The sequence below is a fragment of the Gigantopelta aegis genome, chromosome 10 (genome assembly GCF_016097555.1).
Source record: "Gigantopelta aegis isolate Gae_Host chromosome 10, Gae_host_genome, whole genome shotgun sequence".
Taxonomy (NCBI): domain Eukaryota; kingdom Metazoa; phylum Mollusca; class Gastropoda; order Neomphalida; family Peltospiridae; genus Gigantopelta; species Gigantopelta aegis.
The window spans coordinates 13044107-13059980 of NC_054708.1; the positions used below are offsets into that span (position 1 = coordinate 13044107).

General features: G+C 38.4%; 1 protein-coding gene across 1 annotated transcript in view; it reads right to left on the minus strand.

Annotated features, from left to right (window-relative positions):
* LOC121384434 (guanine nucleotide-binding protein G(o) subunit alpha-like) overlaps positions 1–13753 on the minus strand; it is a 137678-nt gene extending 123925 nt beyond the window's left edge. Inside the window, exon 1 of the mRNA XM_041514831.1 lies at positions 13600–13753. The gene's annotated coding sequence lies outside the window, so the exon portion shown is untranslated. The remainder of the gene's footprint in view (positions 1–13599) is intronic.
* Between the last annotated feature and the right edge of the window lie 2121 nt (positions 13754–15874).

Consider the following 15874-nt stretch of genomic DNA (forward strand, 5'->3'; position numbering starts at 1 on the left):
TAAATCGTGAACTACGCTCACGAAAATAGATTTAAAGTTAAAGTTTGTTTTGTTTAAAGACACCAGTAGAGCACACTGATTTATTAATCATCAACTATTGGATGTCAAACATTTGGTAATTCTGACGTATTCTTAGAGTGGAAATCAGCTACATTTTGTTTCCATCTGTAGCAAGGGATATTTTATATTCACCATCCCACAGACAAAAAAACACATACCACGGACTGTGATATACCAGTCGTGAGGCAATGATTTGGATGAACAAATACAAATAATGCGTCTCCCGAAGAGGTTCCATCATACTACTTGACAATCTCAGACGAGCGCTCTACCTATTGCGCTAAACGCCACACGCTAACGACTGGTGTGTATAAATATTTGCTCTTGGCAGCATTTGAAGCACATTAAAGCAATTTTCACCTGACAAAATTAGAATCGCGTCGATCTTGACATTTTTTTTAAAAACAAGCCTCTCGCAAACTGACGTTTATAACAGGGTTGCGAATTACGAACTTCAGCGCACTTTTCGAGTAGACTTAATGAAGCACAAGCACAGCAAGGCCTTTGCTTTATATTCTGTAGACGTTTAGAAGCCACTCAAGCTTTCGATTCACCGATTGCTTCCTATTTCCGTGAAAGGTAATCGAAAGTAATGCATTTGTGACGTTCGTGAAATGTCTGTTAAACGTTTTTACGCCACGTGCACAAAATTGGCCAATCGAGACTTGTATTGCACAAATGTCATTACAGTTTGGAATTATATGGACGTGCAATGCAAAATGGCCTTCTTAAAAGACGAATTCAGACAGAATCGCTGCTTATTCTCACTTCATTTGCTTCGGAGTGGATCACGTTGCTTCAAGGCCCGGTGTCTCGTTAGTGGTTCAGATATTAGTGGCATAAATAAACCTAGAACCACGCTCCGGTAACTTGGTTTACAGTGCAAATGCTAGGCTTAGACTACCAACTGTCGCGACGGAGCTGGCCAACTCGACGGTAGCGCTGTAATAATTTCATCAACTCCCGACTTAGGACGGGTGCGCTCAGATTAACAACTAATCGGTCGTAGAAGTTGTATGCGACGAGAATCGAGTTGTACAAGTGCCTTTAATAATCTCACCATTAGCATCATCATCATCATCATCATTATCACCATCATCATCATCACCATCACCATCACCATCATCATTATCACAGTGATCAGCTCTTCGAAGTATAAAGGCTACGTAGTATTACTATATCGTTTTTACGTCTCACTTTGAAACAAGACGAGCAATTTCCAAAATTCTGAAGACTAGCAACTGAACAGTCGTAGAAATCGTGAGACCGTGGAGTTGGCCAACTCCGTCGTGACAGTTTGTAGTCTGACACTAGCAGGGGGGGGGGGGGGGGGGCTATCACTCACCTGAGCCGAGTTCAAGTAGAATAATTTTAGCTCCTCTTACCATATGGTATCAATATAGCAATATCCTAAATGTCTTCTCCATAATCGAGGGAGCGATACCGGCCTCGAGAGATTCGTGATTAAGCTATCGAACATAAGGCTGGTAGGTACAGGGTTCGCAGCCCGGTACCCGCCCCCACCCAGAGCGTGTTTTAACGACTCGGTCGTTAGGTGTAATGTAACTACACCCTCGTCTCTCTCATTAACCAGTAACAATTAGCAACTAACATCATGTCCGAGACAAACAGCCCAGATAGCTTAGGTGTGCCCAGGGACAGCGTGTTTGAACCTTAATTGGCAATACAAGCACGAAAATAAGTTGAAATTAAATTAAATGAAATGAAGGAGCAATAATTAATCAATACCCCCAATGTTTTTCAAGTCGAGGTCTGCAATGTACCGTTGTAACATGTTACAAACAAAATTCTGTTCAAACCGAAGTTGTTTCACTCTACTGTAACGTTATCCAAAAATGTTACAGTTTGTAGATTACCAAACTTATAGAGTCCATTTTCACGGGTTGAAACTTAGGATCTTCTAATTTAAAGTTGATTAAATTTGTGCTTTTGTTTGTATTTTGCATTAAGTAGATTAAGAATATTCACCATTTCAGCGTTACAGACTCTTGTTTCACTTTACTGTAACTTTATTGAAATGTGTTACAGGTTTGTAGATTAACCAAACGTAATGTCCATTTTCACGGGTTGAAACGTGGGTGCGCTCAGATTAACAACTAAGGAGTTATACGACGAGAATCGAGTTGTAAGAGTTCTCAGACTAGCAACCAAACAGTCGTAGAAGTCGTGACAGTTGGAAGTCTAAGGCTAGCATAACTAACTGTTCGCCGTTGTAATAAGATGTCACAGCAGATGTGCGTGGCACCTCAATACATTGAATTACATCAGCCCTGTTCGTCAGTTCAGCGGCATTGATTGAAGATGACGTTAACACGAGAACGCATTTACCGTGGGGAAACGATTATTGAACGACACAGTCTGTTAACAAGACGAATAATCAGCTTACCCAAAAGGATACATCACTGATGAACAAAGTCTACTTAACATCGTCATATCTAGAACTACTTAACATACGAGTAAACAAAACACAGGAGAGGGCCTCGTGAAAACGTGTGCCCTTTCCTTTTGTACATACATACATACATACATACATACATACATACCATACATATATATAATATATATATATAAAAGAGACTTGGTGTGTTTTGTTTGATTGAAAACATATTTTATTACATTACATATATATATATATATATATATATATATATATATATATATATATGTAATGTAATAAAATATGTTTTCAATCAAACAAAACACACCAAGTCTCTTTTGGCGGGAAAACAGATCTGGCAGCAGACGATAAAGGACATGCGCTATTTTGTTCATACTGCCAGACTCACCAGACCCATCTTCGGTGTGTTTAGGTCTAAATGTCTTATTTCTATTCTTGATTAACTTCCAGGGTGGTCAACAACAACAACAACATGTTAGCATTGTCGTCTGCAAGATAGTGGAATGCGCCTTGTGTTATTGTTTATGACTGACAATATTCTTGATTAACTTCCAGGGTGGTCAGCAACAACAACATGTTAGCATTGTCGTCTGCAAGATAGTGGAATGCGCCTTGTGTTATTGTTTATGACTGACAATATTCTTGATTAACTTCCAGGGTGGTCAACAACAACAACAACATGTTAGCATTGTCGTCTGCAAGATAGTGGAATGCGCCTTGTGTTATTGTTTATGACTGACAATATTCTTGATTAACTTCCAGGGTGGTCAACAACAACAACAACATGTTAGCATTGTCGTCTGCGAAATAGTGGAATGCGCCTTGTGTTATTGTTTATGACTGACAATACTCTTGATTAACTTCCAGGGTGGTCAACAACAACAACAACAACATGTTAGCATTGTCGTCTGCAAGATAGTGGAATGCGCCTTGTGTTATTGTTTATGACTGACAATATTCTTGATTAACTTCCAGGGTGGTCAACAACAACAACAACATATTAGCATTGTCGTCTGCGAGATAGTGGAATGCGCCTTGTGTTACTGTTTATGACTGACAATACTCTTGATTAACTTCCAGGGTGGTCAACAACAACAACATGTTAGCATTGTCGCTTGCAAGATAGTGGAATGCGCCTTGTGTTATTGTTTATGACTGACAATATTCTTGATTAACGTCCAGGGTGGTCAACAACAACAACATGTTAGCATTGTCGTCTGCAAGATGACTGACAATATTCGAGTATTCTCTTAGGTACTCGTATGTACTTTTTCTCCTCGAAATTCTGGAATAATATAAATATTTTAGCGACAAACTAGGAAATGTCATCTTACGTTAACGAAATTCGTGACATTAATGAAATTATTCAAAACACTTTGTTCGTTGCTTGTGTATTTTCACATCCCCAGAGATATTAATAACACCGGTGCTGTACTGGGGAGAACAGGTCCGTATAGGACACTAAACATTATTGGCAAGGTCTATTTTGACTCCATGACGCACAGACGACGTGAGATAATGAAAACCCCTCCCCCACAAACACACTCCCCCGTAACCATGTTGTGTTTTAAGTAGATGTTTTTTGCTGTATCCTGGAACATTTTGAAACAGAGATTATTTATGTTTCGAAAACGATATTCCATTTCGAGTTGGGTTAACGACACTATAGAGGTACGCTTTTTCTTTAAATTAAAATAGACTGTAGAATGGTCAGACAGTCGCCTGACAGGCTTTAAAGCTTCCAACGGCCTTGGATGGTGTGGAAGTGGCGGTGGAGGTAGGGCAATGGCAAGATACGTTGACCTCCTCCATCAATGCTAACAAGTTCAGTTTTCTTTTATGTGTAATTTTGTCCCAGTTCCCTCCCCCCAAAATTATTTTAGTCTAGGCACGAGTCACACCCTTATAAGTTGGTCAGCCACGCTTGTGACGTCAGGAACTCAGATTTATCTTCAGTCTTGATGCCTACTCTTGTTATATCGAATAGCGTTACTTGTGTCGCCCAGTTTGTCAAGAGTATACTCCAGAGGAACGAATGTGCTCGTACAGTTCGCCCGAAGTCTGCCGAGCTATTTAAATGAGGCGTTGACGTCAGGAATGACGTGTGTGTTTGTATCGGGGGGGGGGTAATTATGTTCTATTTATGTGCTCATTCCTATTTCCATTAAGGTCACTGATGAGTCTAACCCTAGTTTCCAAGCTACTCACCTATTCTGTTTCGTATAAAACACACTTAGAACAACTGCTGAAACCAAGATCGGCAAAAGCACCTTGGTTTTGACGGGGGAGGGGGGGGAGGGGGGGAGGGAGAAGGTCTCTCTCTCTCTCTCTCTGTGAGAGAGAGAGAGAGAGAGAGAGAGAGAGAGAGAGAGAGAGAGAGAGAGAGAGAGAGAGAGAGAGAGAGAGAGATTAATAGAAAGGAACACGTAAATCCTACGTTAGTCGCACATATTTTACATTGCCTATTACTATTAACTAGGGTCAGTACCTTTGAAATCTTATTATTTAGATTTTTTTATATAATTGTTTTTAAAAAAAGAAATAAGGTAACTTTGTTGAGTTTGCAGGATTGCATCGAACAAGATCTGCACATATTATTCACTAATAATCTATTCAGCCAAGGGGGCGGGACGCAGCCCAGTGGTAAAGTGTTCGCTCGATGCGCAGTCGGTCTGGGATCGATCCCCGTCGGTGGGCCCATTGGGCTATTTCACATTCCAGCCAGTGCATCACGACTGGCATATCAAAGGCCGTGGTATGTACTACCCTGTCTGTGGGATGGTGTATATAAAAGATCCCTTGCTGCTAATCGAAAAGAGTAGTCCATGAAGTGGCGACATCGGGTTTCCTCTCTCAATATCTGTGTGGTCCTTAACCATATGTCTGACGCCATAAAACCGTAAATAGAATGTGTTGAGTGCGTCGTTAAATAAAACATTTCTTTCTTTCTTTCTTTCTATTCAGCCAACAATTTATTTTTATTTTAACTATATTGTACATTGTCATGGCTATGTCCTCTTTAAATACAAACACGTTGTTCTTGCGTATGTTCAGCCAACCGTATTTCTCAAAACGTTTGTAACTTGTGTTGGTGCTACTACACCAAATACGGTTTCGCCAATGCGCATCGATGCGCTTTGAACCGGCCTCGGCGGTGTCGTGGTTAAGCCGTCAGACATGGCAACCCGGCACCGGCGACCAGCCAGAGCGAGTTCTAACCACTCAGTGGGTTGGTATAAGAGCACTACATCCTCCTTTCTCTCACTAACCACTAATAATTAATCCGATGTCCTAGACAGATAGTCCAGATAGATGAGGTGCGTTCCCAGGACAGCGTGCTTGAACCTTTATTGGATATAAGCATGAAAATAAGTTGAAATGAAATGAACTGGAAGTTGATCATGACGCCGTTGGCACACCGGCCACGAAAGCGCAGTGACGCGCTTTGGAACGTGCTGCACCAAATATGGTCCTCATGTAACATGAGGGTTCTGTTGCTTTCATATGACGTCAGGTATTTTACCTGTTTTTTTGCTTCCATATGACGTCATCCAGTTTTCCTTTACCTTCAAAATACAATAGTAATCTGCAAAATGGAGGATGTGAATGACCTGTATTGTTTTCGTAAGACGTGACGTCATAAATAGAACCCACCTAAACTGGAATGGATTCATAGCGCTCCGAAGCGCATCGTAGCGCTTCGTAAGCGAATTTGGTGTGGCAACAAGTGGAAGTAACCGTATTCAAGCGCATCAATCCGCGTCGATCTGCTTTAGGTGGTTGGTGTAGCACCAACATTACAGTAGTTCCTTAAGAGTTAATCGGTTTAATGTGTAGCGTAAAAACCAGGCTAGCAAGCGTTGGGAACAAACGGTTGGCTCTTATTTCTCATGGGCAAACAGCTCGAATACTGGGCTAATTTCATTGTTGTGTTTCATCCTCTTTTTTTTCGTTTGTTTGTCTAATTGGAAAATACCCTACATTTGCGTGCCTTATTCTTTGTACTGCCCCAACCCCTAGTTACCTATAGTTCAGATATTAAAGTACGACCCCTTTTTTCCAAATTAATGTAGGCCCTAATTATTTTTTAATCATTATTTCGTGATGTGATACACACACTCATATCACCTTAGTCTGCGCGGCACAAAAGTCTGCGCATGTTAATTACGTTGCATTACGTCTTGAAACAAGTGTTGGGGTCTCTTTGTGAACAAACAAACAACGTTATTTAACAATGGTCAAAACACTATAAAAATACTTTAAATGCCAAGTCAAATACATTACTTGTTAACACAGAAGTTATTCATACTAAACAACTAAACAACTAACAAACTCCCTTTGAACTATATCTCGTGCAGATTTATATTATATTGGTTGAAAAAGGTTTGTTTTATGTTTACCGACACCACTAGAGCACATTGATTTATTAATCATCGGCTATTGGATGTCAAACATATGGTCATTTTGACACAGTCATAGAGTGGAAACCCGCTACATTTGTTCCATTAGTAGCAAGGGATCTTTTATATGCACCATCCCACAGACAGGATAGCACATACCACGGCTTTTGATATACCAATCATGGTGCACTGGCTGGAACGAGAAATAGCCCAGTGGGCGGGGATCGATACTAGACCGACCACGCATCAGGCATGCACTTTACCACTGTGGTCTAAAATGATTTGTTGTAGCTCGCTGCAATCTGTAATATTTCAATATATGGAATAGTGATGGAAATGAGAGAAATGCATGCGGCAAAATGAAAATTTCCCATCTCATTTGCATGTCATTACCGGCTACTTACTCCCCAATCACGATCACATTTGCTTGTTTTTGTATAAAGTTGACGCCGTGCTGGACAAAATAGATCCGGCTGGCGTTAACTGTATAAAGTTCCACAGATTTAATCATGATGGGGACAGTTAATAAATAATAATGTGTAAATATTCTATGCAGGTGGATTATAAATGCCTCGAAATAAAGAAAGAAAGATATAAAAAAGGACAGTGGCGTAGCCGAGAGGTGTGGTGGTGGTGGTGGGGGGGGGGGGGGGGGGGGGGGTACTACGGGGGTCATACCTCCAAATCAAACCTTTTTTTTAAAAAACACTTAAATTTTTACAAAATCATACATACATACATATATACATACATACATACATACATACATACATACATAGATGGTGTGGGTTGCCCCCCCCCCCCTAATATAAAATCCTGGCTATGCCAGTGAGAAAGGAATATGTTATTTAGTAACGCACTCAATATATTATTATCTAGAATAGGACATATGTAAGGACGGAAAAAAGAAATGTTTTATTTTAACGACGTACGACGTGTTAATTACGGTTATATAACGCCGGACATATGGTTAAGGACCACATAGGTAATGGGAGAGGAAACCCGCTGCCACCACACTATGGACTACTCTTTTCGATTAACAGCAAGGGATATTTTATATGAAACATTCCACAGACAGGATAGTACATACCAAGGCCTTTGTTCCACCAGTTGGAACGAAAAATGAACCAATGGGCTACTGACGGGGATAGATCCTACATCGTTAGTGCATCAGGCATGCGCTTTATCACTTGATGGCGCAGAGGTCATGTCATTGTATTTAAAACTGTCAGGTACTGGGTTCGGTTCCCAGGACCAACTCCAGCTTAGAGTAAGTTTTTACAGCTCAACGGGGTGGTGGTGGTGGTGGGGGGGGGGGGGGGGGGGGCGGATCAGGTGACTACGGCGACTTATGTCAGACCAACTATTAACCTTCCCAAATTACAAAAACAAATTACTATTAAAAACAAAACATATAGAATTTTTTAGAATTTTCTCAAATTCAATCAGCCATGGGATCAGTGATTTTCAAACTTCGCTAGCCATAGAAAAAAAATCTACTAGTTCTACTTCTCTATATACTGTACATGTGTACTAGTAACACTGGAAAAAAAACTTCCAACAATGGCTAAATCTCTTATAAATAATCATTTATGGGATATAAGCAATAAAATAGATTTTTGAAAACCCTCGCCATATCGCTACGCTGCAAATTGATTTCATTACATGTGCCAAATTTCATACTTATTTATAGCTGACACCCAAACGTTTTAAAGGGACAGACCCCAGTTTCAACCCGTGAAAATTAACACTATGTTTAGTTAATCAACAAACCTGTAACACATTTGGATAAAGTTACATTGTGAAACATTGTGATGTGAAATGGTGAAATACTAAAAATAGACTAAAACTCGACTCCATAATTGTACTTTCTCAGGCACGTGATCATTTTGTGATATTAAAAACCCAGGATGACCAAAAAACAGTGCGACGGAAATAGATAATCTTGGTGCAATCACGGTTCTAATAGTAAAACAATATGTTATGTTATTTCAAATAATGGTGTTCTGAAGAAAACACCAAAATAATAAATTCTTATAACAGTGATCTAGTGAACAACAGTCGACGCTTGGTGCAAACGTAGTATTTATGCTATAATAAACTTATAACAGTGGTGAACAACACACTTGTAGTATTTATGCCTATAATAAACTTATAACAGTGATCTAGTGAACAACAGTCGACGGCTTGGTGCAAACACTTGTAGTATTTATGCCTATAATAAACTTATAACAGTGATCTAGTGAACAACAGTCGACGGCTTGGTGCAGACACTTGTAGTATTTATGTCTATAATAAACTTATAACAGTGATCTAGTGTACAACAGTCGACGGCTTGGCGCAGACACTTGTAGTATTTATGCCTATAATAAACTTATAACAGTGATCTAGTGAACAACAGTCGACGCTTGGTGCAGACACTTGTAGTATTTATGCCTATAATAAACTTATAACAGTGATCTAGTGAACAACAGTCGACGGCTTGATGCAGACACTTGTAGTGTTTATGCCTATAATAAACATATAACAGTGATCTAGTGAACAACAGTCGACGGCTTGGTGCAAACACTTGTAGTGTTTATGCCTATAATAAACTTATAACAGTGATCTAGTGAACAACAGTCGACGGCTTGCGCAGACACTTGTAGTGTACAACAGTTTATGCCTATAATAAACTTATAACAGTGATCTAGTGAACAACAGTCGACGGCTTGGTGCAGACACTTGTAGTATTTATGCCTATAATAAACTTATAACAGTGATCTAGTGAACAACAGTCGACGGCTTGATGCAGACACTTGTAGTGTTTATGCCTATAATAAACATATAACAGTGATCTAGTGAACAACAGTCGACGGCTTGGTGCAAACACTTGTAGTGTTTATGCCTATAATAAACTTATAACAGTGATCTAGTGAACAACAGTCGACGGCTTGGTGCAGACACTTGTAGTATTTATGCCTATAATAAACTTATAACAGATTCTTTGCTGCCAACTGAAAAGTGAAACGAGTAACCCATGTGGCGCAGTACATGCATTAGGCTTATTTCATTATTTGGTCCAAATGTCAATAATCACATTCCATTTCTGAAAGCCATTAATGATGAAAATGGAATGTCTAACATGCTTCTTTTTTTTTTTAAACCTAAAAAAATACCTAACATTTCTTTAATTTTCATTTTATAATTTTTGTGAAGAAACTTTGAACTACTTCTTGAAGCGGTTCCCCGCGTCCTTTCACTCGTAAATGATATCTTCTTCGATTATTTAAGTGCAAGTCTTCTTTTTCTTTTTTATGAGACAACAGGTCTTCTTTTCACTGCCTCCTGACGTCACGTCACAAACTTTTATGAGATTAATCCGCAATCTGACGCAAATATGTTATTATATTTTGAGAGGGGAAAAAAAGGAGAAATTTCCCCGCGATCGTTATAAATGTTCCATTATCAGCATGAATCTTCAAATTTGGCATGTAATATTGGGAGCCCTCCACAAAATTGCTCATCGAGGCATTGGCGTTTAGAATATAACTATATGTGATGGAAGTAAACAAAGATCCTCTCTTCATTCCTAATCACCATGGATAGGTTAGAATGTGGAAAAGAAAAAAATATATATACTAAGGAAGGAAGAAGAAATATGTTTTAAAAAGAGAACAAATAGGGAGAAAAAGAAATATATCTAAATATATCTAAATATATCTATGAAAGGAAAGAAGGAATGTTTTATTTAATGACACACTCTGCGCATGTTAATTATGGTTATATGGCGTCGGACATGTGGTTAAGGACCACACAGATAATGGAGAGGAAACCCGCTGCCGGTACGCAATGGGCTACGCTTTTTGATTGCAGCAATATCTTTTATAGGCAACATCTCACAGAAAGGATATACATGTAGTATATACCAAGGAAGAATACAAAGAAGATTTGTTTTCTTGGTTTTGTTTAACAACAACACTAGAGCACATTGATTTATTCATCATGGGCTTTTGGATGTCAAACATTTTGTAATTTTGATCTATAGTCTTAGAGAGGAAACCCGCCATATTGTTCCATTAATAGCAATAGAGATTTTATTTGCACTTTCCACAAACAGGACATCACATACCACGGCCTTTGATAAACCCGTTTTTGTGTACTAGTTGGAAAGGGAACAACTCAATCAGAGAATGGGTCCACTAACGTGGTTCGATCCTACGACTAAAGCACCTCAGGCGAGCGCTCTACCGACTGAGCTAAATCCCGCCCCTTACGAAGAAGAATGACACACAAATGATACAGGCCAACTGAAGATTATTAAGTTTATCATTCCTCGCCCTCGTAATAAATATATACGATAAATCATTTATTAGGTTGTTTTACGCCAAATCAATTCCCAATGGTGGTGATGTTATATTTTGTCTAATAAAAGTGATATATAAGGTGCATATCAACCAAGCTCAAAATGTATTTGATTTTCTTGTAACAGGATTCATACAATTTTGAAAAGAGCATGAATTTGAGTAGTCGTAATGAAAAACCGTTGAAATTTTCCAAACCCATGAAACGTGCTTTAATTTGGGAAAAAACAAACATCGTAAAAAGTGCTTGAATTGCATATCTCTGGATATAAATATTAAAATTTATCTTTCTAAAGTTGATTTTCTTGTAATTCGAAACATTGTCTGCTGATATTATTGACAACTTTTTGCTAATCAGTGTCATTTTATCACAAATACGGAAGATGGTTAGACATTGTGTTACAAATACTGATGAAACATATATGAGACCAAGTGTTATCATTTGAATATGAAGACTGCAAAAACCTTGAAAACTGTAATTTTATAGTGAAAAGTGATTACAAAGTGCTTGAATTTTGTCTTCCAAATGGTGTATGAACCGTGTTAAAGTAAAATTGCTTTTCGCGGACTGAGGTAACCAGATGAGGATGCAGGAAGTAAATCAAATCCTGTACTAATATTGAGGTACTTTGCAAATGTTTTCTTTCTCACAGGGCAATGCTAAAAGACTTGCAAAGAGGATACTGTTTTGTCTAGCAGAGCCCAAGAGAGCTTTGTGAATTAGGCCCCAGGTCTCTTTAAGTCCACATATTTTCTCTTCCATATAACAATAACAAAATAAAATAGCTATATTTAAAACAGGCTCTATGTTGCCATCAAAAGGTTTAAATGAAATACTAACAGATATCTGTTCTTCTGTTTCTTAACAACATGCAATATACTCGAGATGTTTTAGATACCATATGTTCAGTATATATTTAATCCATGATAATTTTGTGGAACATAATATACCAAAACATATTTTCAATTGTTTACCATTCATATCCTTCAGAGGCGGAAACCGAAAATATGTTGGGGGGGGGGGGGGGGGGGGGGGAGGCTATGAGAAAAAAAGACACATGGACCAACTCATGAAAAGGGCAACCCATGAATTGTTTTAAAAGCCAGAAAAAGAGGCACTTGAATATAATATGTTGGGATAATGTGTCCCCTGGTCGTCACACGGAACGTCTCTCTAGTTTTGCAGAGTGCCTTCTGCTTCTTCTACATTGACTTGCAATACCCGGAATATACAACAATATTGGATTGAAACTTAGCATCCATTAACCATAAAGCTGATTTTAGAACCACAGAGGCCGGTTTTATTAAAGGAATCAAAGGCGTCTTACATCACTGAATAAGGAATCACGCTGACTGTTAGTTTAGACCCCTACTACAAAAACAACCCTGAATCTAAGTAGCCATATGTTCAACGAGATGGCGGACCCTTAGGAACCGAGGATGGTAGTTTTGGGAGAGGGCATTGTTCTCCACTGAAGAAACATACGATATGTTGCTGTTGTAAGACTATATATATATATATATATATATATATATATATATATATATATATATAAATAATCTTTAAAATCGCAGACCCTAGTTTCAACCCGAGATAATGACCACTAAATTGGTTAGTCTACAAACCTGTAACACATTTTGATAAAAGTTACAGTAGAGTGAAACACGATCCTGAAACTTAAAAAGGAGAAATATCCAATTAAATATACGAACTCGTCTCCGTAACAGTTACTTCTCAGAGGTACGTGCCTTTTTTTAAATATGAAAACCCCCCAACATTTTGTGGTATTAGAAACACCAGAATGTATGGAAATGAATAATGTAAACAATAAAATCGGAGTAATGTCTGATTTCAATTATCAAAAACTGCTCTAATAGTGAAAAATGCGCCGTAGTGTACAAAAACTAGGATCTGTCGCTTTAAAAATATTGCTATTTTGCTTGCCATATGTTACAAAAATCGCGATTGACGGCATCTAAAGAAATAAATTTCGCAGAGAGTATGCCCCTAAACCAACTCGTTCCTTCCCACTTCATATATCGTTCCTAAGGGCTTGGATGATACTCATACTGGTTTACAGTCGATTTCTGGATATCACGCTTGAAATCGTTTTGAAGAGCCCATTTACAAAGCGTCTTGACCACTGTAATGTAAACAGACGGGTGTTTACCAACACGCCTCCCTAAGTAGCGGAATGTCTCACCAACTCTAGTGGGATATTAGCTATAAACCTGAGTGCTAGATTTCCAATAAAATCAAGCAACGACCTCGTCAATTTTACCAATTACGTTGAGAAATCCAACCAAAATTGACTGTATTTCCCCAAATCAAAAACCATCAAGTTTCTATAAGCTCCCATACAATAAAACCACTTACCTTATTCGCGTCTGCTAATTAATCCACTTATAAATCCCTGCGAAGGTCGCGTTATTCGCTTCCAGATGCCGCGAACCTGGCGTTTTTGTTTTTGTTGTTGTTGTGGGGCTGTGTTCTGTTTTCGGACGTCTCTCTTTGTCGTGAGACCATTTAGTTGGAGAACCTGCAAAGGAAGGAAAGCGAACGGTTGAAGGTTTGTGACTGTTCAATCAATGTCGGTGACAGCCTGATCAGCATCAACAGAAAACTATCCGGGATTTCAATCGCTTTACGACAGACGGGGAATTGTTCCGCGTAAAAGGCGAGGGTAAAATGAAAATGGCCCACCTTGTGGTGAAGAAATGTCTTCATGACGTCATCAGTCCAAAGAACATTTCTACGCGAAATAATCCGGCATGACATATTAAATCTCCCTCGCTAACCAATAATTGCAATTTTTACCCTAAGGCCTTACGTTATCAATGACAGAAGACAAAAAATGCAGAAAAAAACAGACAGAACAAGAAGCAAGAAAATTACTAATATTTCTCATCTTATCCCCGATTAAATGAATATTTTCAAGCGCGGATTTCCATTTGTATTAAATACATTTACCTCCCCCTTCCCCCGAGCTCCCCTAAAACAGAATCTTAAAATAATAATAATAATAATAATAATAATAATAATAATAATTTAAACATACCGTAATATAATTATAATGTCACGGAAATAGCATATATTAATTAGACAGACCTGATATTTATTTGTTAGTTTTTCTGTGTTGTATTTTGTTTGCTTATTTTACTATTTCTAGTAAAGTTAAGTACCAGTATAGTTCCCCTAAATGCAAAAGTATGAAGTGGCGATCCTCATATAGGTCAAACATCGGATAATGATTCACAACCTTAGCAAAATATCCTTTCGACTTTGTATTGTGCAGATACGATTTTGAAAATATTAATAGTTTTGTTGGTCAGATTACTTTGCATCAACGTTTGTTTTGTTTAACGACACCACTAGAGGACATTGACTAATTAATCATTGGCTAATCCATATACTGTCAAACATTTGGTCATTGTGACACATAGTCTTGAGAGGAAACCCGCTAAACCCCTCCCCCTCCCTCCCCCCCCCCCCCCCCTCCCCGTAGCAACAAGCTTGATGGGGATCTTTTATATACATTTCCACCATAGATGGGACAGCACATAACCATGACCTTTGATATACTAGTCGTGGAGTACTGTGTCCACCGGGGATTTTAAAATGTTTGTAAGACTATTCATATAACATAAAGTATAAAACCGAAAACCAAATAGTACATTATTATAAATATTGTACAGTTGATAGTTTGGTGCAAATGAGATTCACATTATAGATGATGGATGTACATTTGAAAATGCGACATAAAACTAATGCTTATACAGATAACAATAATGAATAGAAACCAATAAAAGGGAGAAAGGAGAGAGAGAAAAAATGGCAAAGATATTTTATTTCTGAGTGTGATATATTGACGACATTTCTATCACTTAATGAAAGCTGGTTAGAAGCCTGCATCGATTTTATCCCAAGAGCAAGTCTTCAAAGAATGCACAAATCAACGTCTTGGGTTTCCCTTCTTTGACACTTACCGACAAAATCTGATGGATGAGTGTGTATGTAACGAGATTATCAAACGCCGAACACCTCCGTATCTAAAAATGTTCAGCTTTGCTTTCTTGTCTATAAGTGCTTAATAATTTAGGTCTAGCATAGAATAAGTTGTACGCACCAAGATCGTACCCAGCCTAAATAAGGGAGCTCAAGGGGGTATACTATCAAATCAAATCCCATAGACAACAATAGGAACATATGTGGCTAAACCTCCTACCTGCAGCGTATCAATCGACATAAACGCCACGGATATAAATACTACCACCCCTCACCCTTAAAGTGAATCAGAAAAAATGGGGGTCAAGCTGCTCATTTCTGAGGTAACGGGTAGAGTCTATGACTACCCTAGTTCCGCACAAAATTCGAGTACTTTTTTTACAGGTACCCTATACATGTTCCAAGTACAAGGCTACTTGACAGTGGTACTAAATGAAATAAAATTGCATACCTTTTTTGCCCAGATGAAACCAATTTCTTTACAACCAACACACTCATTTATCACTAATCACAGGACTTGTGGTGTTCACTTCTCTATCAAACGTTCGGTACACCTCGAACTTTGACCCAGTTGGAAGTTATTTGGTTTAGTACTACCATATATTCCTGCATAGAAACGGCGAACCTCATGACATAGTTTATGGAG